The following is a 25806-nucleotide window of genomic DNA, read 5'->3' as shown; positions in this document are numbered from 1 at the left end:
CAGGGATCGTTCTCAGAAGCGATGCCTATGGTCCACATATATCCAGTTCAGCATGTGAGGCATAGATTTTTTCATGTGAGGCATAGATTTCCCCAGGGTCTGTGCTCCACAATGCTGCCTTTACAGAACTCCACTCCTACATGGGGATGAGCTTTCCGTTTTCTTCTCCTACTCAGGCCGAAGGCCACGCTGAGGGACTGTAAGGCAATCAGATCCTGGAGGCGAGTGGTGGAGAATCATCAATGCCGCCACTTCCAGCATGAATTACCCTAGGCAAGCGACCTAGCCTCTCTGTGCCTCGGTTTGCCCATCTGTAAAGTGGGGAACGTAGTGGGACTTTCCTCATCAGGCACGGTCAGGGTTAAATGAGTTCATTCACGTAAAGAGCTCCGACCAGGACCTGCCCGTAGCAAAGGCTGTGTAAGCGCTATCCGTTATTGTTATTGCTGGTGGTGTTTGGGGATTGTAGGTTACGGGCGCTAACAGATTCTGTTCAATTTATTCTCAGCGACATAACTGTCATGTGAGAAATTTAGCATCGCTCACACGTCCCCCTCTTCGGCATCAAGCCCCCTCCCTAACACGCGTGTGGACACACGCATGCACGCACGCCCGTGCACGTACCCACACTCGGTAATCAGTGCCGGCTTGCCACAGGCCACACCGCGGCAATGTAGTCGAGCGAGAAGAACAAGCTGCTTTATCTTCCTCTCCAGGCACCAGCGGAGGAAACCACTTCCCGGCCGGCTCGGCAGCCTCCAGACAAGCAGGGCTGAGGCTGCCCCTGGGCGCCAGACCCCAGGACCCTCGGGGGCGACAGAGGCCGTTCCCGTGGGTCGCCGCCACTTGTCTCCTAAAGACAAGCCCCGTTTCCCGGCTTCCAAAGCCCCCTCCCTCATCTGGCTGCCGTGTCTGCTGCAGGCTTTCTGCACAGAGTCCCCAAGACGACGACGTGCTGCCTGGGGGGCAGAGGGGCAGGGAATGGCGTGAGCCACATACAGGGCTTTTCCTTCTAGGAGCAGGGGAGCCACTACGTGGATTCCTGTCTCGCGGCGGATCTGACCCCCAGGTGGCTCTCCCAGACCGAGGCTCTCCCCAGGGAATTAATCCAGCAGGGCCCAGTTGGCCACAACCCACAGAAAAGGCCCCAGCCTCTCACCCTGCAGGACTTTGACAATGGGCCGCACCAGGCCCCGGCGATTTTTGCAAAAATGGCTTAATGTCACAAAAGGGAAGAGTTTCAGAAATAAAGGAATCGGTCTCGTTTTGAGGGTACATTTAGTAAAAGGCAAGCGGGCACTTCAGGACGGCAGGATTTGGCTTCTAGTCTCGCAATCAGTTAACAAATGTTTATAGAGGGGCAACCACATGGGAGGCACTGCCGTTGGCTTGGGGCCCCTGTGCCAACAGAGTTCAAGGGCTTTCCCTTTCGGTAGGCAGCTTAGTGGAAAGCGACAGTTCTGGAAGCTCGGCCTCACAGCCCTCCAACTCCAGGGAACAAAACCACACGAGGGCCCCAGCCGCCGAGCTCTGAGATCTAACCAGCACTCGGGCCAAGACAGCGCTTCCCACCGGCCACCCCGGCCACTGACCGAGCAAGGCTTGGTGCTACGGGGGGTCATGTTCCTTCGAGAAACAGGACTCCCCTGGTGGCTGGCTCGTTTGAGGACAGTCTGCCGGCTTTGTCGAACCTTCCGGAGACTTCGGGAAAGTCTAGGCTGCTCCTGCCCACCTCCCTGCCCTCTCTCAGGTCAGAGGGCATCACAGCCTTTCGGGGGCTCTCTCAGCCTTGCCCAGCTCCTCCCTGTTTCTCTCACAGAAACGTCCCCCAGTAAAATCCTTGCACGTTTCATCCTCTTCTGGCATCTACCTTCTCAGAGAGCCCATGTCGTTTTTCTCCTCCTCCCTCCGCACCGCCTTCCCAGAGGGTCCACCCCACCTCTAGCCAATATGGGCCCCTCGTGGACCCCTGAATTCGCTCATTCCTTAGGGGTCTGTTTGTAATTTGGCATCTCCCTGGTGAATTCTCAGTTCTGTAAGAACAGACAACATCCGTAAGGCTCCTCACTGGTGGTTCTCAGAGGTGTTGCTGACCCATGGCAGGGAGGTCCTTGCCACTAAGCCCTTCCATCAGACTTCAAGATGCCTGTCTGATTTATTAAGATAACTCACAACGACTGTTGCACAGTGAGCCCACAGCACAATGCTAAGCTTTTTGCATGCATTACCTCATTTACCGCCTCTCTCTGCACACACCCCCCACCCCCTACCCAGAGGATGCCCTTCCTCGAGACATTTACAGGGGTGCCTGACTGGCTCAGTCGGTTAAGCGTCCGACTTCAGCTCAGGTCATGACCTCACGGTCCGTGGGTTCGAGCCCCGCGTCGGGCTCTGTGCTGACGGCTCAGAGCCTGGAGCCTGCTTCCTATTCTGTGTATCTCTCTCTCTCTCTCTCTGCCCCTTTCCTGCTTGTTCTCTCTCTCTCTCTCTCTCTCTCTCTCTCTCTCTCTCAAGGATCTGATCTTATGAAGTGTGAATATTTTGCAAGAAACAACCAATACTCGGGTTGAGCAATGCCTGGCAAACGGCTGGGTAACAAAGTCCAGCTTGGCCCAGGCTAACAGATCATAGTCTGCTCCTCTGCTTAATCCTATCCTGCGTTAAGCACCCCCAGCCATTTCTTTCCCGTGTGCGCCTTGGCTTCTTCGTGTTCCAGAACAAGACCTCTGGGCTCCCATGCAGGACACATGCCAGGCATTCTCTGACCCCCTGAGCTGGACCTGTCCTCCCCAGCCCCCGACATTCACAAGTGTTGTCCAGCTCACCCGGAGACACGGCTCCACATACTAAACAGAAAGCCACGGGCTGGCTGGCCGGGGACCTCCCACAAGGCACTTGGCACCCGTGAGCCTCAATTCCCTCGGCTGTAAAACAGGGTCACGGTGAGGATCAGAGAAGAGAATGGATTTGAAAATTACTGTGAACCCTTCCTACTCAAAGTGTGGTCCTCGGACCGGCGGGCAGCAGCAGCATCCAGAAGTGAGGTAGAAATGCAGGTTCTCAGACCCCACCCGGACCCACTGAATCAGAACCGCTGGGCTCAGTGCACCCTTTTTACGCCCAGGTGATTGGTGTGCACACGGAGGTTGGCGGGCCTTGTTCTCCAGCTATAGACGTTCCCCATTGTTTTCCCTTGCGGGTAAGTACCCTAAGGAAGGCGTTCTGGACCCATCCCTCTGCCTTTGCGCACGCCTCCTTCCGTTAGTCCTTGTCTTTCTCCTCCCTCCCCTTCCCCTCCCCAGCCCCTTCCTCTCCACCCAGTTCCGTGGCTTCCTCTCCTCTGGTCAATGGCACAGCCCTCCCCAAACCCACTGTTTCTACTGCCTCAGCGAAACGGGGAACGCGGGGGTAGACTCGGCTATATACACACGAGCCCAGAGAGGGCCACTCATCACAGCTTCGTGGCCTACAAGGCGTGGAGAGAGGCTTGGCAATGCACAAAGGGGCCCAGCCGGGGATGGGGATAAAACCCAGGGCTAGCTGATACACCCATTCACCTCTGATTCCAGGCCCCACTGGCTGGTGAACTGCCACCATTCCGTGTACCCGATGTGTAATGTATGTTCTGTAATTATGGTGATGCTGTCTGTGTATATGTTAAATGACTATGGCAGTTAATTATTTGTGGGTAAACAAGGGATGCCTCTTTGCCCCAGGAGGGACTGAAAGACGCTCACTTAAGGAGCCACAAGATCAAAGCGACAGGGAGGGGGCAGGTGAGAGGAGAAGTCATTCTTCCCCTGGGAGCTTCTGGGAGGGAGGGGGTGACGTGATTTGGCCCTTCAGGGAGGCCCCAAGCAAGGCCGAAGGGCCCGTGGAGCAAGAGCAGATGGTCCTGGTCCTCGGGGATCGAAACCAAGGTGTAGAGTTGAGGGGGTGACCTCCAAAGACCGGCAGGAGTGCTCCCCAAGTGCCAGGCAGTCCACACACAGCCTCTGCCCTCCCTGGTGCTCCAAACAGCCCCAGGTAGCTTTGCAGGGGGGCACACATCCAGAACCTGGTACTTGTTGCAAATATCCATCCTCCCCTTCTCCCTGAGACATAAAACCCCCAGTTTTTCACCAGATATGTGCCCCACTCCCCCAGTAAAGGCTGTATGTCCCAGCCTCGGCTTGCAGCCATGTGTGGCCATGTGAGCAAGTCTGATTTATGGGATCCGAGCCAAAGCAACTTCTGGAGTGTGATCTGGAGAAACGAGTGCCTCCCTCTTCGCTCTCTCCTCCGTGCACGCTAGAAAAGGGACTCGATGGGCGGCTCGAGCAGCCATCTTGAACCCTGAGGCAACTTTGGGTCTGGCAGCCATTTGTGCCAGCAACGACGTCAAAGCAAGTTACTTACACCTAGATCTTACAATCCCCATCCCAGTTACCTTACCAGCCTGAGACTCGAGACCCTGACGTGAGAAATTGATTTCTGGCATATTTAGGTCACTGTTAATTTGGATGTTTTGTTATTCACAGGCTACCAAAATCAGACGAGAAAGATATGTAACATGGTGTCTTAGATCAGGTTCTCTAGGATGCAGACTTTTTTGAGATGGAAACTAGCATGGAGGAGGTTTACTAGGTTGTGGTCTCCAGGTCAACTCTTGAGTCAGAGTGAGGGGAGAAGAGCGAGCAGGGGGAAAGCTGAGTGGCCTTGATGGGTCCCACAAGGAGCTCTAGAGTGAAGAGGGCTCTTCAAAGTTCAGAACTGCGACAAAAGGGCCGAGTCTGGATTCCTTTGCACTTTGGTTTTCTTGTCTCTAAAATGGATGTTATTGATCTTGCATTTGTATGGAAGAGAAGAAAAAATATGGGTGCGTGGCCAAGCTTACAGGGGAACAACCGTGAGAGCCAGCCTGGAGAATACCTAAGAAGTTTGCGTATGTCCTCTGGGGGCCCATGTCTGTGTCTTGACCAACTGACCAGCAGGGCAGTGTCACTTCTCCAGAACCTTCCCTAACACGGTCACCTTCTCCAGTTGGGAGAATGCACAGTCACCTATGCTTAATAGCATCATGTCTCTTACCACGTTGGACGTGGCTGTTCACCCGGGACTCTTGAGCTCCGCCGGTGATGTACGATTTGTTCGATCGATGTACTTCACCGAAGGGGCCAAATCCTGGTGATGTCGACAAGACAGAGACTATTCCCCTGACGCCAGGAGATTTACTTAGAGCGTCCCCGAGCCCCAATTTTCTCGTCCATATCTTGGGAATAATAATAAGAACAAACTGGGCTGTCCTGTTATGCAACTGGAGATACAGTGGAGGAGGTTTTCGTCAGTTGAGTCTAAGGGACTCCGAGGGATTGTGTTCAGTGCATACACTCTGGCTACATGGCTCTGCAAAATTAGGCAGCCACCAAAGTGTAGAATCAGGGACAATTGGCCACCTCCCAAGGGCAGCCCTAACGCCAGCTTCTCTTGCCTGGAATAGCAACCTGTTTGGCCACACAGGCCACTGGGTGAAGGCTGTCTGGTGGGGTCCAACCCCGGACGTACAGATTCAAAGGGGCAGCTAAGACCGAGCAGTTAGACGTGGGATCAAGGCCACTGCACACCCGGCCCATGACGGTGCGGGGGCCCCCGGCATAATGCACACAGGACTAGGGTGCTTGGAACAGCTAGAGAGCTCAGCTTAGCCATCTTCCAAGGAAGCCTTGGCCGTGTTCTATAACTGCTCTGCGCCTCAGTTTCCTGATTGGCAGAATGGGGGACCATCATCGCTCCCGTGTCAGGTGACGGTAAGGGCTGAGCTAGCATAGGGAAAGCAATTAGGCGCTGTGTCCAGGGGCTGGGAAGGGAGAGGTGGCTGTGAGGGTCATCTGCACTCCATCAGTAATGATCACCCACAGGCCACTGGCTGGCACGCAGGGGACAGGCACCCTGCCCCCAGCGCCTGCAAAGGTGAATGTGGTCAGAGCCTGATGAAGGGGAAGGGAAGCAAGGATCTAGAGCTCCAAACAGAGGGAGGTCAGGTCCCTCAGGGCTATGCCAGGCAGGACTCTTGATTGTAAGGCAAAGAACCGCCACTCAAACGGGCTCAGTTAAAAAAGAAAAAAAATACTGGCTCAGGAAACCAACATGTTAAAAGGTAGTTGGCTTCAGGCATGGCTGATTCCAGGTACTTTCACCAAGTGATGACAAGATGGCCACCAGCAGTTTCCAGCTTACAGTTTATTAGCAGAGCGACCATGATAGAACGGGCGCTCTGTCCCCACAGTTCCAGAAAAATCCCCAGGGCTGCCGCTGTCTGGCTGGAATTGGCCGGCTTGGGCCATGGCCCACCTCGGGCCCCCGGGAGCATGGCTGTCTTCGCTTGAACTGCAGGGACTGGGGGGACGATGGAGAATGGATAATGACTGGTGAGGCAAATCACCAGATCTCCCCCTCAGAAGGCTTCGCTAAAGAGGTGAGACGTGACCCCCACCCCGCCCCTCCTGCTCTCGTTGAAATAGTAACGAGCGTTTGTTCAAAGCCACAAATTGCAAAAGCTTGGCACCCACGCTGTTGTATCTCTTAACTCAGTGGAATCAATTCTACGCCCAGAAGTGGGACTGGGCCCGCGGCAGGGGAAGATTCATCTAGCAGCCGCGTGTAGGAGGGATCAAAGGTCGAGAACCTGGTGGAGGTGGGGGACATCGTCTTTAGCCCCGGGGGAAGGGCCCATCCCTGTCGCTTTCCGGTTCATCAGTAAAGTCCCAAGGTGGCCAGGCTGGAGGCACGAGGACAGGGGGGGGACACAGGGAGAGACGCAGAAACTGGATAAGGACCTGCTGGGATTTGGAAGCAGGCTTTGGAGGAGGGACGGGCGAATCGAACACGATTCTCAAGTGTGGGCCGACGGAAGAGTGACAGATGTCTCTGGCAGAAATGGGGAACGGACAACTGAGGCCAGAGCTGTGGATTTCAGGGTCCCAACGTCACCACTGTGCTCCTGGGGGTGGCTTGGCCCTGCTGCGGTGAGGGAGGGAGGGTGTTGGAGCAGAGCAGGGAGAGCAGGCTGAGAACCAGACCCGGGGAGATGCTCACATTCTGGGAATCAGGGAAGGACGTGCTGCACAGAAGTCATGAAAGCCGGCCAGCAAGGGGGCAGGTGCTCCGCGGGGCCCGGGCAGGGCCACGCATGGAAAGGGCCGGTGGTGCAGATGAGTGGTTTCCCAGCCCCTGTGGTCCCGGGTCGTTGGAATGAGGCAGCTGGCGGGCTTCCTGCTTTCACAAGCACTGGCGGGACCGTGGCGCATGTACCTACAACGGGTACAGCTGGGGTGGCCAGGATTCATACAGACCTAGAGAAGGGGGTAGAAGGGTGTTTCGTCGACGCTTCGGTGATAATGAGGGAAAGGAAGGGAAAGCGGGCACATAATCTAAGGGAGATATTGGTGGAAGAGAGAAGCTGTGGCACCCCTACATACACTCACACACTCACATACACACCCATACAAGCTTGCATACACACATACATACACGCTCATATACAAACAGGTGTGCGCCCACGTGTGCACACACACACACACACACACACAGGCTTGAGAAGGGGAGGGAAGTCATCTCTGTTCTCAGAGAATTCCTTGGAGAATCCTCCCAGGATGCCATCTTCTCCTGGAACGAGGTTTTCCCACACGGACGTGCGTGCCCACACACACAATCACAGAGAGGCACGCGTGTCACGGGGCGGGGGGGGGGGGCGCCGGGGCCGTTTGGCCCACACTCAGCTGGTGAGGGAATGACTCGGTGGCGGTGGGCAGGCACCGGGAAGAAGCCGGCCTCGCAGGGGCCCACCCTTGGTTGAGGCCAGGGCCCTGGTGCGAGCGTGGGTGGCTGGGCGCTCCGTCCTCCCTGCTGGCAGGCCTGGGCAGGCGCCGTCCCCAGATGTCAGTGCTAATGCCTTGATAAACAGGGAGCTTGCTGGAATGTGGCTGTTAATTGGGGATAGAGCCGCAGCCTTTAGCTCGGGGAGCAATGGTTAATGACGGGCCCGCTGGGGGAAGCCGCACGCTGTTGCCACTGTTCGTGTTCTGTCCTCTCCGCGTTTTAAACAGCAGTTTATCTAAAATTGAAAACACTTTCCTGGGAATAATTATTTCTTGGAAGCTACAGGACTGCTATCAGACTTCACAGCCTGCTGTCGGGCTGACCTTCTATAGGCCAAGGGGCCGGCTGCCTTTGCGGGGACAGCTTTGCTCCTGCCCTTCCCTTCTCCCGTGTCTTTCCTGGGTGCCCAGTGCACAGCCACTGTGGGCGTGTGTGAGGGGGCTTTGAGGCCAATTTGGGGCCGAGTGGGAGGTTCACTGAGTAAAGGTGAGCCTGAGAAGGAAGAACAACAGGAGGGCGGGAGATGCTTCTAGCATTGCCAAAACCCACCTGAAAGCCTCAGGGTCTCCGTGTTGGCTCCCGGCTTCGGCTGAGCTCTGCCTGGTCTGCCGGAGCAGCCTGTCAGGGACAGGGGGCTGTGGTCGAGCAAAAGATCCTCCGCAAGCCCGTTCCCTCCTTGGAAGCCGTTTCCAAAGCAGCGAGCCCACGGCCGCAGGGGCAGGGCAGAGGGAGGAGGGGACCTGAGGCCCTGTTCAGACGTGCAGGGGCGCCCGTGGAGGGGCGCCCCAGAGCCGGGGCTGGCCTCTCCTTCCACACCCGGGTCCGGGCGCAGCTGCCCGGGCTGTGATGTGATGTGATGGAGGGGTGGGAACCCGCGCCAAGAGCTGACCCCACGTGTGCCCTCCCAGGGTCGGCCCGGGCCAGACGGCGACAGGGCCCTCAGCCCGGAATCATGGCCGCAGGCAGCATTCTCCTTGAACGTGGAGGGCAGTGACACAGACGGTTAAACTCGATGCGCTGGCCACAGGCCAGCCTTCCGGCTTGGCAATTACACACTGTCTACCTCCGCCTCTCCCTGCTGCCCCATCACCTCCCCGTCAGGCGGCTTTAATGCCGCTCGCCTCTTCCCGGCAGCGAATGTTTGTGTGTGGCGTTGCCGGGCGACAGTGGAGCAGGGCCTGCATTTTCCTGGCCCCGGGGTCCCTGGCGGAGCCTTCCCTCCGAGGGCTTTGTAGGTCTTAAGTGTCAACGAGGGCGTGAGCCACGGCCTGGAGAAGCACAGGTCTGGCTCCTGGAGAACAGCTGGGGATGACGGAAGGTGGAGCAGGCCTTTCTCAGGCGCCCAGCCCCCCCGGGCAGTTGTTCCCTTCGTCCCCCTCCGCAGACACATGGCAAGAGATTGGAATTCGTTTTGCCAAATGCTGATAAAGACAGGGGCCACGGCTCCACCCCTCGGTGAGGTCACACGTGGCTCCCCGCCCACGGGAATCTGGACAGCAGGATGGACCGCCAGACACCCCGTAAACACCTTGTGCTCAGGGACACACTGGCGTTTAGAAGCACACCTAGATTCCCAGGCAGGGCACCAGCTGTGTGGCCTCAGCATGTCACCCTGCCTCTCTGGGCCCCCGCTTGCTGATCTGCGGCAGGGGATGGCAATGGAGACCCCTACTCCGTTCGAAACCCGTGGGACTTCTTTCTTGCTGTGTGTCCTGAGAAGCCACCGTGGGGGATGTCGGGGTGGGAAAGAACTCTGTACTCATATAGGGGAAATGCAGGGACATACGTGAGCCAGGGTTCTGGAAAGGGACCAACGGGGGCAGGGAAAAGGAAACCAAGAAATACAAAATGATTTGATTTGGTAGGGGTGGGACCTCAGAGACAGACCCCTAATGGGAGAAGGTGCTTGCTGAAAGTTAAACTGAGAGCTGACGGGCTGGGGTCAAGGGCAGCCGGCCTAGAGCAGGAAAGGCCGAAAGACATGCAGGTCTTCAGGTCCCCCAGACCTTGAGCCCAAGTGTTTGCTGCATCCTGCCCTAGCTGTGTGACCTTGGGCAACTCGCTTACTCTCTCTGAGCCTCATCCATCAAATGCCCTCCAAGCACTGACCTCATAGGGTTGCTGCGGTTTGACATGTGGTAGGCACAGCACACAGTAAGTCAGGCCCTCAGGTTGCCTGGGGACGGGGGACATGCAGGGGGAAAACCAAGTAATCCCTTGAGGCCAAACGCAGTCAGCGCCAGAGGCAAGGCTCAAGAAACAAGCGCACAGGAGTCTCAAGCAGCGGGCCAGGGCCCAGGGCTGGGGGCAGCAAGGGAAGTGCGTTAGTGAGTAACCACAAAGGGTACTGAATGGCACAGGTTCAATACAGACAGGAATGCTGAAGTGGGTGTCAAGGCCCTGCCCACGTCCCCTCCCCGCCCCTGCGCACAGAGGTGGCCGGGGAACACCAGGGCTTGTCTTCGGGCCAGAGGAGCCCCCTTGGCCCGTGTACAAGGCCAGCCGGAAGTGTTAGGGAGGGAACGCCCCCAGAAGCAGCCCTGACCCGTGGTGCTCAGGCAGTCGATGGATAATTGCCCCCAGCTCCCTCAATCTCTGGTGGGCACCTTAAAAGTATGTTTCGCACTATCTCCCAGAGATCCCCAACTGGAGTCAGCCTCAGTTGCCCCAAGGGCAATTGACTGAGTAGTAGAGCCGTTGTTGGATTCTTTCTCGTCCCTGCCTCGCTTCCCCCACTTCCCTACGTGGCTTCCCTGTAATCATTTTACAATAAACTAACTACAGTCAAATCCTCGTCTCAGGATCTGCTTCTAGGGACACAAACCAAGACAAATACTGAGGTTTCAGGTCTGGCTAGTTCTAGGTGCCGAAGCAATAGCCTCAGGAATCTGTTCTTCTCCATCTCTCAGCTCCGCTCTTCCTCTCGCCCCCATCTCCGATGAGGATAAGATGCATTCAGAGTATTTACAGGGGCTCCTGGGTGGCTCAGTTGGCTAAGTGCCCGACTCTTGGTTTTGGCTCAGGTCATGATCTCGCGGTTCATGAGATCGAGCCCCACTTCGGGCTCTGTGCTGGATGAGGAGCCTGCTTGGGATTCTCTCTCTCCTTTTCCCTCTGTCCCTCCCCTGCTCATGCTTTCTCTCTCTCCAGAAAAATAAATAAATAAATAAATAAATAAATAAATAAATAAATGATAAAGTATGTACCGAAAGACTGATATAAATCTATTTCAGCCCAGGGGTAGAGACTGGAAAGGGAAGACAGAGAGCCATGAAGGAGACAAAAATGAATGGGTTAGGAAGAGGGCTAGGGTGGCTGAATTCGCCTCCCCCGACACATGGCTTGCGGAAACACACTGGGCCCCTAGACGGCACCAGGCAGGGGCAGGAGCGTTTGTGCTCAGAAGGAACGAGTGATAGGAGGGCAACATAATCAGAGCCTGGGGGACAACTGTGAAAATGCAGGCACACGCGTGTGTGTGTGTGTGTGTGTTTAACTAATGGGAGCAGAAGGTACTCTGCGAGCGGGGAGGGGAGACCCCGAGGCAGCTGGAGTCAGGAGATCCTGGACGTAGAGGCTCAAGGCAGGGGAATAAAACGCAGAGGCTCTGGAATCTGAGAGCCCAGTCGAAAGAGCAGAGATCAGTGCCCAACCATTCCGCCTTGCTGGGGACGGTCTCAGTTGCAGCACTGAAAGCCCTCCGTCCCGGGCAATGCCTCCTTCCCAGGTGAACGGGGACAACTGGTCACCCTACCTGAGATGCTCTGGCACACGCTCCCAGAAGAATGCAGATTCTGAGCAGAGGAGCGGGGAGAGCCAGCCTGCCTAGGTGGAGTGGACAAACTGAAAGAGAAAAACAATGCGAAGTCGACCATATTTTTAGAGAAATGCCTGCATGGCTATCAGAATTTTAAATCTCCATACCTTTTGACCCAGAAACCACCTCTAAGGGCCTTTCTTTCAGAAATACTCACGCTCGCACCCAAAAATACATGCACAAGGAGGTCTCCCACAGCCTCATGCGCTGCACTGAAAAATCAGCAGCCCCATAATTATCCAATAATAGGACTGTAACAGGGAAATGGCTAAGGAAGTCATGGTATACCCATACTGGGGCATACTCCGCAGTTTATAAAGAGCAGAAGGTATTTCTAGACCGTCATCGTCTGGGTTTCTGAAGAAACTGACCCTGAGACAAGCATTAGAGGGCAAATTATTTATTCAGGAGGTGGCGGAAACGCAGGAGAGGCGTGGGCGGGCGGTAGAAGAAGGTGGGGAAGGGAGACAGGGAAGGTAAGGAAGGCAATGGAAGGTGGGGCTCCTGGGGGGGGGGGCGTCTAGAAATGCCTCCAAGTGATCGCTGAAGAGCATGGGAGCTGGCAAAATTATTCACCAACTCCTGAGATTCCTTGGTTGTTGGCTGCTTCCTGAGCTGTTAATTCCCCGGCGCTTCTGGCCCTCCGTGCTTTTGACATTGGAGAAAGCCCTCAAGCCCAAGGACGTGGACCCTGGCCGTTAGGAGGCACAGGCTCCAGGGATACAGGGGGGCACCAACAGCATCTGCCAAACATAAGTGCTGCCGTGGGGCTGTCCCCCGATATGTTGTTTAAGTGGCGGTGGGGAAGGTGCAGCGGGCTACGCAAAGTGTGATTGCATCTTGATTATCAAAATGTGTGTGTCCACATGTGTTTCAGGGCGCACCTATTACACGTGTGTAAAAGAAAAGAAAAAGGAAATACAGACCCAAGCCGTGACAAAGAGCAGAGACAGGGTCCTCTATTTCCATAGCATAAAACTTTCCAAACAAGTTTTACCTTTGTAATTAAGAATAATAATTATTACCATCGGAAATGAAGGGGGGAATTTTTTTAAGTTTATTTATTTTGAGAGAGAGAGGAAGCGTGGACTAGCAGGGGAGGGGCAGAGAGCGAGACAGAGAGAGAATCTCTCTGCCAAGAGAGGCTCCGCACCGTCGGCCACGAACCGCAGGATCACGACCTGAGCTGAAATCGAGAGTCGGAGGCCTCACCAACGGAGCCACCCAGGCGCCCCTGAAGGGGGAAATTTTTAAAAATGGAATGTGTCATCTATGAGGGGAAAGGAGATAAAGGCTCATAACCCCTCCTAGACCCTTCGGGCCAGATGAGTTTCAGACACGTTAATGTTGCTGTGCCAAAACGTACAAATAGTCTTATGAAGTGGGATAAATAACGACTATATAAAGGCTCACCGACCAGGCTTCGCCGCCCAGGGCATTTGTGCCAAACTCAACATAAAACCTTTGGGTTTCTGTTACAGAGAAGGGATCGTGCGTTAGTAGTAAGGAAAGGACAGTTTCTAAAACCAGAGGGGACGGTGATGGGGCCAAGAAGGCTGGGTAACTGAGTCGTCACAGAATCATATGGTGGTGGGGTCCTTCAGTCCAGCTGCTACCCAGGGCAAAGCAACCAGAAGGGGGCCACCCAGATCCAGGTGCTTCTGGGGGCCCCTGCTTCCTCATAAAATACCCGTGCCACCTCAGAGTGCCTCTTGGTGTCGCAGTCTAAACATTACGGACAGCTGAACCCTCTGGGGATCTGGTGAAAACGTAGGTTCCAATCCAGTGGGTCTGGGATGGGGCCCAAGCATCTGCATTTCTAACACGTTCCCAGATGGGACAACATCACTGGTCTCAGGACATCACTTTGAGTATCTGCACCGTAAAGTCCGTTTGATTGAACCGAAGTGGGTCTCCGTGTCCCTTGCACACATCAGTCATGTCACATTGTTGTATCAATTGTCAGGCTCCTGTGACGGGGTGCCAGTAGGGAGAACATGACCCCTGCGTACGGCAGATTTGCAAACTTCACTGTGAGACTGTCATCTCCTAGTTAAACTTAGGGAAAAATGGAAGTGAACCTCAACCCTGGGGTGAGGTAGGGGAGCCAGTCCTGGGCCCCCTCAGAGCATTGCCCATGAGGCTGCTGGGCCACAGGGAATGACAGCCTAGGGCGCTACAATAGGGGACTGTGTGCCTTTACCTGAGCTGAACTAATGAGATGACACGACTCCACCCCAGGTGCGATAATTAAGCAAATGAGACATTTGCCACGATGTCTCATGATTTCACAGTCACCCAACGTGTTGGTGAAAGACCTCATTAGGCAAAGATCCCAACATCCATGCCGATCCTCCTCCTTAATCAGACAATTTATCGGAAGGTCAATGTGCCTGGCTTTTCCCGAGCCGCCCTTGCAGGTAGGTGTGCCCTGTACCCAAAAGTATGGCTGATTTCAGACCAGTGAGATGTCAGCGGGAATGAGTGAGACTATCGGAAGGCTTCCTTTGAGGGAAAGATATGTCCTTCTTCTCCTTTTCGTCCATACTGCTGCCCGCAGGTGTGACGGGTGGAGCCTCGGCAGCCTTCCTAGACCATGAGGACAAGGAAGTTGTCTGAGGGCGGTGGACATCGGCGAGCTGGAAGAAGCCTTGGTCTCTGACGACTTCATCAAGGCTCCTTGACTGCCTTTTAACCTGAGAGAAGCATTTTCTGTCTTGTTTAAACCCACTGTTATGGGATTAGTTGTTGCTGTCATAAAGTCCCCAAAGATAGTCCCTTTGCCTATGGGGTACTCTCGTGCCCCAAACTTCTCACCGCGTAGTCCACTTTGGCCCCATGCTGACTGTGTGGCCCAGATCGTGGGGCAGAGAGGAAGGGCACTGGGGAAACATACAGCAGAGAATAAGTGCAGTGGAAAGGCCGGAATTCGGGACTGGTAGGATTGGCCATGTGACTGGCTTCGGCCAGTGAGATAGTAACAAAAGTGACCTAAGATCTGAAAAGCACTCGAGCCTCGGGACTTGCCCTCTTGTTGCTCTTGGAGCCCAGGGATGGGCGTGTGAATAAGCCCGGTCAGACCCGCAGAGCCCAGCCCAGAAGAAGCACCTGGCCAAGCCACAGACTAGTGAGGAATCATAAGTGGTCCTTATTTTAGGCCACTAAAGCATGGGGCAGTTTGTTAAACAGCAACAGCTCACTGGCACGGGGGCCACAGCCCTCGAAAGGCGGCATTCTCACCACCTTAACCCCGGGGTGATGGCAGTGAAGAAGAAACCGTAATGAATCTGGAAACTACAAGGCACCCCAGCCCTGCGTCACCGCCCCCCCCCCCCCCGGGATCCCTCCCCTTGCCCCTGACTTCTCCCAACTCTCAGTTAGGCACATACCTCCTCCGGGAGCAGAGAGACAAATCCTGGCTGACCTCTCCATTTCTCGGCCGTGGGCAGTGAGCGGGGGTAGCTGGCAGTCACAGGAAGACAGCCAGAGAAGCCTCGCTTTCCTAGGGCAAAAGGAAACCTCAGCTCTGGGAGCGGGGAAAGGAGTGGGGGTGGAGGAAGACGCAGCCCTTGGGGCTAGTTTATGCCTTTAAAACATGCGGACGTACAGAGAGAACGAACGAGTCTTTTCTATTATAAAAGATGTGCTTAGCATATTTATGTAATAGTTTCACCACGTGCACTGAATCAAGTTACTGCATTAAGGAAAGAGGTTTTCCTTGCCGCTCTTGACACACTTTGGTATCTCTGCAGCCTTCCTGCAGGTGGTCTTCAAACACAAAAGGAACCCGGGTGGCTGGAGGTGGTTGTTGGGGGGGGGGGGGGCAGTGACCAGGGGCGGGAAAGCAGCCCGCTAACCATGTCCAGCTTTTAGCTCCATTCTGATGGCCGCTTGTACGTTGCACCTATGAAATGCACATGCAAGGGTGTTTCCGGCCAGGAGCTCCACGTGGGCACTGGGGGGCAGCTCCCAGAAAAATGGGGTGCTGGGAAAAACTGGAAAGCGCTGGGGCCAAATGCTCTGAGATGTGGGGCTCAGTCAGCAGACACGACCCGCCTTGCTGGGGCCTTTGGTCCTGCGCCCCCCCTTCTCCCCACGAAAGCCCGTTCCATTTTTTTCTTCCTCTTTCCCCTCTTCTCCCACTTTCCTTCCCTCTCTCTCTTTCAATCTCTTCCCCCTTAACTTTTTCTATCTTAATTGGCCATAACATGGAAGCGAAATTTGTTTTATTATCTACTATATTTATTGAATACAGTTTTATGTTCCTTGCTCTTAATTGTTAAAGTGGATGAGCTGAACACTTTATGGTTTTCTTTCAAAAAATTTTATATCGCGGCGGCAGTCATTAGGGCTGTTCACAAATATTCCGGCTCTCCCTTTTCGGGCACGTGGCTGGACCACATGTTCTTCCCCCCCCCCCCCCCCCCCGACCCCCACTCCCCCATCCTGGTTTGGCCATGTGACTCGTTTTAGCCAATGAAACGCAAGCTCTCCTGGGTGGAGGCTTGACGGCTCTCGAGCTTTGGGGCCACCTTGTTTTCCTGCTGCTATGGTGACAAGGTGCGCTTACGCGGAGATGAAGACTTTCTCAGCCCGGGTGTGTCAGTGACTGTCGTGGGCATACTCCCGGGCCGGCCTGTGTCGGGTTCAGGTTGGGAGTACAGAATACGCTTTTTTATAGTAACCCGTTACTCGTTAGCAGGGCATCGTCTTACCCACGCTGACTGATGAGGTCCTTTTACCGCACATCTTCCTCCACTGGGCGTCTTCTCTAATAAGAAAGCATTTGCTGTGATGGTAAGATCATGACCCGTGCCAGGAGTTTCTCTGTCTTTGAGGGGGGGTGTCAGGATCCCTCGGAGAATCTGATGAGACAAGGAGCTCCCTTGTCCCCCAAATGTACACGTGCCGTTTTGCCTACAAGTGCAGGTGTTTGCTGGTTCTGGTGCCTCCTCTGGGCTCGGAACTGACGCTTAGCCATCACTGCTCCCGCCGGGCGGGGTGAAGTCTTCCTCCCTCCTTGTCCACGCTTCTGCCTGCAGTCCTGAAACCATCCCAGGCTCGGAAGCCTGACGGTTCTGGCGGCGTCCTGATGACAAGAAGCCATGCATCATTGCGATCACGGGAGCCATGGCAATCACTGCAATAGGGATAACTAGGTTTCCACAGACGTTCCCTATGGTGGGAATGAACATCTACACGCAACAGAGAGGGATTTGGGCACTTCTGGTGCCATACTTCAGAAACCCCCGTGAGGGCAGAACTGAAAATAAAGGGTGGCAGGGAGTGGGGAGGGGGCGGCAGGGTTCAGTGACAAAGCACTTGACCATGACCCTGCAGGCTTGTCCCCATGATTTTTTTGTTCAGAGAGCCCTTGATCTGTGACACTCTGTGCCCCACATCTAGAAGAATGACTGTTTTTCACCATGACACACGTGACACCTTTTGCCTTCCCGAATGGCAGTTTTGTCATTTGTACGACCTCAATTACGGGCTTTAAAAAAAAAATTCACTTTCGGGCCGATTGCTCACAATTGGGACCAAATGTCCCCCATGAATACGGTGCTTAAAATGGTGGTCAGTCTCCTTAAGCAAATTACCAAAGTCAATCAGATGCATCCGAACACTAGAAAATGTTGGAAAACAAGTGCAGGCGTCTCCAAAATGTGATAACAGAGAGGAAATCTGCCTTTGGGGCATTCTCTTCTCCATTTGCCATCTCTCTTCTCCCTCCCACTGTCCCTTCCTTCAGGTCCTCGGCTCTGCAAGCCTCTTCCCACCCTCAGGGCACACTGTTGCAAAAAACCAACCCTCTTTCTTGCTGCAAATCTGTCTCAGTGTAGCTGAACTCACAAAGATGTTCAAAGGAAAGCGATCGTATCAGACTAATTCTCACTAAACTGTGAGTGGGAACCCCTTCATCCTCTCAGAAGTGTTCGTATTTTTAAACGACAAATCTCGTGGGGCTCCTGGGTGGCTCGGTCGGTTAAGCGTCCAACTTCGGCTCAGGTCATGATCTCACGGTTCGTGAGTTCCAGCCCCGTGTCAGGCTCTGTGCTGACGGCTCGGAGCCCGGAGTCTGCTTCGGATTCTGTGTCTTCCTCTCTCTCTGCTCTTCCCCAACTCGTGCCCGCTCTCTCACTTTCTCTCTCTCAAAAATAAATAAACATTAAAAAATTTTAAAGAAAGAGACACATCCCAGAAACCCAATCATCGGATGCCTAATTGGTAGACCACGCATCAGATAAGCAAACGAAAAACTGTCAAGAGCCGCGAAGGGATGTTTTCTGGGAGCTTGCCTCCTGGGATCGAATCCCCAAGCTTCCTTCCATCTTGCTACCAGCCCGCGCAGTCGCTAAGACAAAAGTATTCTTCAAACTAGCTCTTAAGGTCACCATATTGAGGCCGTGCGTGTGTGTGCGAGTGTGCACGGGTGTGAGGTGGGGGCGGAGGGCACGTCGCAGGCAGGAGAGCAGCAGCGGAACCTCCCCTAACAAAACCTCACACAGAATATAAAATTAGTCACACAGCCCCTCGATACCGGGAACAAAAATCGAATTCACATGGCGGCTAGTTTTGCCTCCAAGCACCGCTCTCTGAGCCACCGGGGCTCCGTCCAGAGGCCTGGGAGATGAGACGGTTTCTGTTCCCTTCCGTGGGGGTGGGGACAGGGTCACCCCTTCATTCAACAGCCTTGTCTGCAAGATCGGGGAAGGGCTAGTTGATATATTTCGAGGGAGCAAATAATTAGTTCTCTTGGAATCTCGTTTTAGATTTTAATTCTTAGTCTTGGAGCCAAACTATAGGAGCAGAAATTTCTATCTGTGGCAGGAGGGATTCAGTTTCGGCACACTAAAAAAAGGCCCTGCTTCGGAGGCATTTTTCCATGCATGAATCAAATTATTCCAGCTGGGTTTTACCAACACGTAGGCAATCAAAACCTACTTTAACTTGCTATTTTATTCTTTATTTACTAGTTCTATAAATACTACGATGGGTGTGCTTTTATATCGGGCCGGGGGGTGCGAGCAGGACGAACGGCAGCTGTTTGCAGGCGCGGGTCACGTGTAGGTCTGGGGTGTGCGGGGAGACAGGCCTGCCACCAGCCCCACCCCCACCCCCACCCCCACCCCCACCCCCCACCGTCTGTCATGAGCACATCCCCTGCCCGCTCCGATCCCGGGCTCGCGAACGCGGCCGTGAGCCCTCCACCTGTCGGGCCTGCACAGAACACCTTTGCCACCCTCCTTTCCTCCCTGGGACGACAAGGCACCCGAGCCTGGCGAGGAAATAAGAATACAGCGCTCTTCGGATCCAGCAAGAAGCAGGCAAATACCAGCAGCGGCCAATTCTGGCCAGGGCTGGCGCATCTGGGAGTGGCATCGGGAGCAGGAGAGGAAACTGAAGGCGAGGGGTTGGCCTCGGTGGCCTCCAGCTCGGATAGCTGATGATTTGATGAATTATACTTGCACGCCGGGCCCCAGTGGATAAACCGGGATTAAGGGGTGAAGTGCCAGGGAGGCAGATTCTGACTCAGCATCAGGACGAGTTTGATAAAGATTAGAGTTGTCTAAAATGAATTGGGCCGCCTTGGGGGCAGCATGCGCCCTGTGTCTGCAGTTTTTTCAAAGCTCTGAGGAAGGCTCGATTTGGGGGCAGTTTGGGCCGCTTCTGACTCAGGCTGCACAGGCTCCTCGGGCTCTCTGCCAGGTTGGGGCCAGCGCACGGGCACATAGGCAAGGGAAGGCCACGGAGTCGCGGTGAGGGCGAACACAAGATTCTAAGGGCAGAAGAGCTCTCCCCAAAGGACGGAAACGTGGAAGGGCAGGGGGTGTCCACGCATCGCATCTGAGACACAGGCCCCTGGGGAGAAGCCTCAACACAGTCAGAGCCTCATCATGCAAATGATTCGTTCTCAAGCCGCCGGAGGTCTGCAGGAGCGTTGCTGTGTAGCAGCTGTTTTTTACCTTGTGGGGACAGATCTCCAACGCCCGCCCCCTCCACATCAGCCTCTCGGGACGAGCCAGACCCCCACTCCACCCTGGCCTTCTCGTGACAGACCCCCACCCCCCCCCACCCCCGACACACACACACACACACACACACACACACACACACGCAGCTCCGTCAGCCCCTGGAGAGCTCTGGGCTCCCACCTGCCCCTCAGGGCCATCAGTGACTTTGGAGGTGGGCCTCCGCACAGCCTGATGGGACCGTGGCCCGGCCATCCTGGACACTCACCTGATGAATGAGGCAGGAATTCAGATCCTCCAGAGGGAACGTGGCCCTGTGACACCTTCATTGCAGGCTTCTGGCCTCCAGAACTGCCAACAGCCAGAAGAGCTGCCTAGTCTGTTCTATTGTCACAGCGGCCCCAGCAAACTCACACGGCCGGCCTGGCTGCCCCCAGCTCAGGTGGCTTCTGGCCGGGCATCGGGGCCTCTGTCTGCCTGGACCCCCACGGCCTCCCCAGGGCTCTGGCCCTCTCGTGTAGCGCTGCCCCCTGGACCGTGTCTATCTGTCTTGAAGGGGTGGGTCTTGGGGAAAGGTGGCAATCCCACATGGAAGGACACCGTCCCCGGTGAAAATGTGGAGAAGCAGGTGCAAACCAGGAGGTCCACGTGCCACATCTGGCCTGCGCAGCATAGTGAAAAAATGTGAATTAGCAGCCCGTGTTTCAGAATGGAAAGCTTCTATATGAAAATATTGTTTTTCCCATTTCTTTTGCCAAGTTAGAAAATCTGGCCCGAGAAGCTGAAGCAGAGAAGCCGATGGCCCCTTTTTTAGATCTGGACATGTCTATCCAGCTTTCCACACTCCCCAGCAGGCCCCCATCAGTCTCTGACACTGAGGCCAGGTATCAGTCACCATAAATCACTTCTTCTCATTTTGTGGGGCTGGTGTGGTGTCATTAAAAGGCGAATGAAATATTCCTTATGCCCGTGTCTCTATCGAGAGTACGGGAAGGAAAGGGCTGTGTCTTTAAGGGAAAGTGGGAGCGAACATATATCTTGGCGGAAGTGGAGATTCTCCTTATGTAATTACTATGCAAAGTGTTTCTGCGCCCAACACAACAAAGCCCAAGACGCCATTATGGGGAAAGGAAAAAAAACAAAACAAGCCAGCCTGCTCGTTCCCTTACATCACCTGCTCCGTCCCTGTAGGGAGTTGACTGCCGTTCGCGCTGGAAAGGTTGTGGAGTGCACTTTCCCCTCCCCAGCTTCCAACCGCATGGTCACCTCCGCTGCCCCGGCTCACCTCACCGAGCCCTTTCTCCCAACGCCATGGCCACGCTCACCCGATTTGGGCGATCTTTTCCTTCCATCCCAAATGCCCTTTCGTGTGGCCTCGAGGTCCTGCTGGCCTCATCGGCTCCTCCAACTCAGAAGCTTGGGGATGGTTGTGACTGACTCCCCAGAAGCCTCATTTTCATGTGGGCCTCTAGATCCCCAGAAAGATGACTTCCAGAACTTGGTGTGTTTAATTATGTCACCCTGGGGTGTTTACTGCACTCCTCCGAAAACAGAAGCCCGCCGAAACTCGATCCACCCTCTGGGACCAGCGCAAGGACTCCCAGGAGGCACGGCTCTCTCCTCCACCCCCTCAGTAAGAGCTGAGTCCTCGGCAGATCTTAGGTTTGAACCCAGCACTGGGGTTCCGGGCCCCAGTCCCTGGAAAACTGTTATACCCTCTCGGAGTCTCAGAGTTTTATAACCGCTCAAAGATCAAACCACATAATTTCGGTGGTAACTACTTAGAAGGGGAAAAAAAAATCCTTAAACTTCAGTGGCAATAAAACTTCAGTGACCCGTGAAATACAGAGATCGCTGTGGGCAGCAGGGTGGTCTGGAGCACCAAGTAGAGCGCTGGCTTGTAGGGGGACTGGGTCAGAGATAACAACTGAGGGAAGTTTATGGAACTTTATGTGTTCCCCTGGAATGATCACCCAAACCCTTAACACTCCACCGTCTGATCTCTGTCTGCCAGCAGACTCCTACTCACCAGCTATACCCCACTTGGAATGCCCTTTCTTCTGGAAGGCTGCCCAGACCCACTTCCCTTTCCCTGTACTCCAACTTGATGACTTTCATAGTGCTTTCCCTGTCCCCAACTCTGTGTAATAGACATCCCATCACACAGTCCTTACTCTCAAACTTCGTGCCTCCGCAAATCACCCTGGGCTTCACTTCCTCAATGACTCACTTGCATTTCTTGTTTTTGTGCCAGCCCTTTAATGAAAAGCTAGTTCTCCTCAGTCGTTCTCTGCTTTCAACTAGGTACTTTGGACTTTCTGGAAGAAACTTGCCCCAGCCCAGGCACAGACTCAACTCCTTTTACTCTGTGCCCCGCGGCTGTGGGCCAGCTGGGTTACTCCCACACACGATCCTGGCTCCCAGAACTGTAGCCTGGGCACAGCGCCAAGGACCTTGGTTGCACAGTGTGGGAGGATAGACATCCCAGCAATGAGACGCATTCCCACCCCTGTGCTCCTGCTGTTCGTCTGTCCTATGTCTCGTGTTTAGCACCCTCTTGTATCTTTGTCTGTCTCTCTTGCCGATCTGTGCTCCTCAGAGGCTAAGACCCTGTTTTATCTTTCTGGGTCTCTCCAGAACTTCATGTAGGGGCCTGACACCTAACGGGCCATGATAGATAATATTATTTTTCCATAATTCTTTCTTTACTCCTTGTCTCTGACACTGTATATAGTGTGAGCAGAGTGTATCTCCCCATCCTCTAACTTGGAGCTTGGCCATGCGAATTGCTTTGGCCAATGAAATGTCACTGAAAGTGACAGTTACAGGCTAAAGCTTTAAGCTTTGGCCAGCCCTCCTGAAGCTTCTGTCCTCCGTGATGACAAAAATCATGTCCCAGGTAGCCATTGCTTCTTTGTCCCGGGTCGCAGAATGAATCCCCGTGGGGCAGTCACAACCCAAACTGAAGCCTGGACTCAAATCGAGCCCACTTTTAACCAGGACCAACCTCCAGATCTGCAAGTGTGAAGTAAATATTTGTGACTGGGGCGCCTGGGTGGCTCAGTCGGTTAAGCATCCGACTTCGGCTCAGGTCATGATCACGCGGTCCGTGGGTTCGAGCCCCGCGTCGGGCTCTGTGCTGACGGCTCAGAGCCTGGAGCCTGTTTCAGATTCTGTGTCTCCCTCTCTCTGCCCCTCCCCCGTTCATGCTCTGTCTCTCTCTGTCTCAAAAATAAATGAACGTTAAAAAAAATTTTTTTAAATAAATAAATAAAAAATAAATAAATATTTGTGACTAAGTCACTGAGATTTGGGGGATTGTTTGTTACAGAGCATGATCACACACACACACACACACACACACACAACTAATACACGGTCCCCAAGGACACATTGGAGGGGATAAACCAATGGGGAATGAATGAGTGAAAGCAAAACTCATTCTCAAGAGAGTCAGCCCAGCTCCAGATGCAGTTCACCATAGTTCAGCGATTTTCCAGGTGTCCTGCCCGGACCAGCAGCATCTGTGCCACCTGGGTACTTTCTAGAAATGCAGATTCTTGGGGCTATCCCTGGACTTCCTGAATCAGAAACTCCGGGGGTGGGAGCCCAACAACTTGTGTTTTCACAAGCCCTGCGGGAGACCCTGATGCATAGTTGGGTTTGAGAACCACTTCAGTATCTGCTGAAATCGAACAGCTTCCTTTGGTCTAAGAACCATTTATCTCCTTAAATGCAGACACTCCAGAATTTTAAATGATGAAGCCCAATTAACCAAACACCTTGACCGGCACGAACACCAGTCATCCCTTTTAATCTAAGGGGCCCTGAGGCATTTCATCCAGGCATAGAACTTTCTAGCACGGGCGCTCTCAACTCCAGCTGTATAACAGAATCTCTCAGGAAGCTTTCAAAAATCCCGATGCCCAGGCCACACCCAGACCAATTAAAACAGAATCCCTGGCGGTGAGATCCAAGCATTCCCCAGATTATTTCAATGTGCAGCCGAGGTAGAGAATAAACTTTCCTTTTCTAAGGGACCAGGGCTGGCCCGGCTCTGCTCGTCCTCACCACCGTGCAAAGCATTGCACACGGCCTCCCCGTGTCAGCTCTTAAGAGCCTAAAGGTTTGTTAAATGTCCTGTGTCTTGGTGCATTTGCAGCAAATGTGAGACACTGGGTCCGACCAGGCGGGCCCGTCACTCATTCTCGCAGCCTGCCCGGGTACCTTCTGCACACCAGGCAGGGTGCTAAACGCTTGCGGGTCTTACCAGCGGCCAAACCGAGCCAGGCAGCCGCAGAGGGTGAGGGCCCGTCTGGCTAAGAGGCCCTCAAACACGAGCTTATGCTTTGGAGCACCGTTGGCGGGGCGGGGCGGGGGGGGGGGGCTCCCTGGAAGGGCACAGGTGCCCAGGCCCCTCTCAGGAGGCCCACTGGCTGGCAACCCTCCGTATCCAGCCAGACCGGGAAGGAGTCTGAGTTGCTTAATTTCACTGCCTCCCTCCTGCATGAGCTACAGTGGGCCAGGGCCTTTCTCCCTGGAAGCTTCCCCATTCGCTTGGCCCTGCCTCTTCACAGCTCACTCACTGTAAGCCTCCTGCCCACGCCCCGAAGACCTCCTCCCCTGCTTAGCTGTCTTAGGCAGAGTTCCCCAGAAGCAGACCTTGTGCCGAGGATTGCAGCGCCAGCGATCTGTGAAGGAAGAGCTCCGGGCGGAAACTGGCAAGGGAGTGGGGGAAGCAGGACGGGCAAGGGCACGAAGCCAGCTGCGTGTGCGGTGTCGGGCCCCGCTCCTCGGAGGGAAGCTTCTGCCTGGCCCTGCTAGACCCAAGGCAGGAGAGCTGGGCCTTGGCAGCCCTGGGCCCAACGATCATTGGCAGTCGGCTCTGGACCACGCTGGGGCAGGGCGGGCGAAGTAAACTCCTGGGCACTTCCACTCTCTACCTGTGCAGGCGAAGCGGCTTCAGCAGCCCGAGAGCAGGCCTTCAGAAAGGAGTCCCAGGTACAGCCCACTGGGAGCAAAACTACCAGAGCTACAGGGAAGGCTGTGCAGCACAGCAGCAAGGATCCAAGGGAAAATTGCCAGGTCTAGCAAATATAAATACGGGATGACCAGTTAACATTTGAATTTCAAATAAACAGTTCATCTTTTTTAGGGTAAGTATACCCCCATGCAATATTTAGGATATACTTACACTAAATATATTGTGTATCTGAAATTCAAAAGGTACCAGGCCATCATGGACCTGTGTTTTCTTGGGCACCCCTAGTCCAAAGGTGACAAGGTAAGCCCATTTCCTAATGATGCTGCTGTGTGCGTGTGCCCTGTAGCACCATAGGCGTCACCCCGGGACGCTGCTTGTAACATTTGGAGCTGTCTTGGCTAGGGACAGAGGTCTGGACTGAGAAGGCAATGGGGAAACCAGTACTAAATGTCTCGTTGGCCCCTTAGGCACCTCTTCTGCATTAGACCACAGCTGTGAGGCTTCCCCAGAGCCACCCTACCCCAACGACAAGGATAAAATGATTGCCTGGGTGCCTAGCCTGCCTGCCGTGCCTTGGAGATCAAAGTGCTAAGGGCCTGAGCCAGTCTCTCCCTTGGTCAGCCTGACCCTTTCATTAAGTATTTTTGCATCCTTCCACCAGTCTTTAAATAATGAAAAGAGGGCTCCGATAGTTCTGGAAGTTGTCCCGATGGCTGGCAGGTCCTGAAAATAGGTTGGGATTGATTGATTGTAGTTATAACCAGCAGGCCCCGCCGTGGGCGCCCCCGGCCCATGCATAATATAAAATATACAAACAGCAGACAGGGAACAAAGCCAAGACTGTGGCTCTTTACTTTGATTTGCGATCAGCTCCTTTGAAATCCCCTGTATTTAGAAGACTCGGTGAATGAATACAGCCCTGCTTCATAGCCCCGATCTCTCCCAGGGTCCCGAGACCTCTGGAGCCAAGGAAATAGATGCATGCAAAGTATATGCAATGCTTGAGCCTTTTGTGGGGGCCAAGCAGAGCGAAGGGCGGGGAAGGCAGTGGGCAGCTGGATGCTTTCGTGAAGTCAAGGTGTGGATCGGTATAGAGGACCACGTCCCGGGGAACTCTCACTCATAATAACTTTCTCAGATGAATTAAGGCACAAGAGGGATAGAAAATGCCTCTT

The 25806-nt window shown here is 54.3% G+C and overlaps 2 long non-coding RNA genes across 2 annotated transcripts; one reads left to right on the top strand and one right to left on the bottom strand.

Annotated features, from left to right (window-relative positions):
- The first annotated feature begins 213 nt into the window (after window positions 1-213).
- LOC145713661 (uncharacterized) lies at window positions 214-4533 on the top strand. Its single transcript, XR_014136668.1, has 3 exons — window positions 214-3124; window positions 3168-4340; window positions 4391-4533. It is a non-coding gene; the product is annotated as an uncharacterized LOC145713661 (long non-coding RNA).
- Window positions 4534-6204: 1671 nt separating this feature from the next.
- Window positions 6205-9185, bottom strand: LOC145713664 (uncharacterized). Its single transcript, XR_014136670.1, has 2 exons — window positions 8407-9185; window positions 6205-7331 (listed from the first exon to the last, which is right to left on the bottom strand). It is a non-coding gene; the product is annotated as an uncharacterized LOC145713664 (long non-coding RNA).
- Between the last annotated feature and the right edge of the window lie 16621 nt (window positions 9186-25806).

Source organism: Panthera onca, chromosome X (genome assembly GCF_046562875.1).
Source record: "Panthera onca isolate mPanOnc1 chromosome X, mPanOnc1 haplotype 2, whole genome shotgun sequence".
Classification (NCBI taxonomy): domain Eukaryota; kingdom Metazoa; phylum Chordata; class Mammalia; order Carnivora; family Felidae; genus Panthera; species Panthera onca.
The sequence above is the reverse complement of the archived record's forward strand: the minus strand, read 5'-3'. Positions and strand labels throughout refer to the sequence as shown.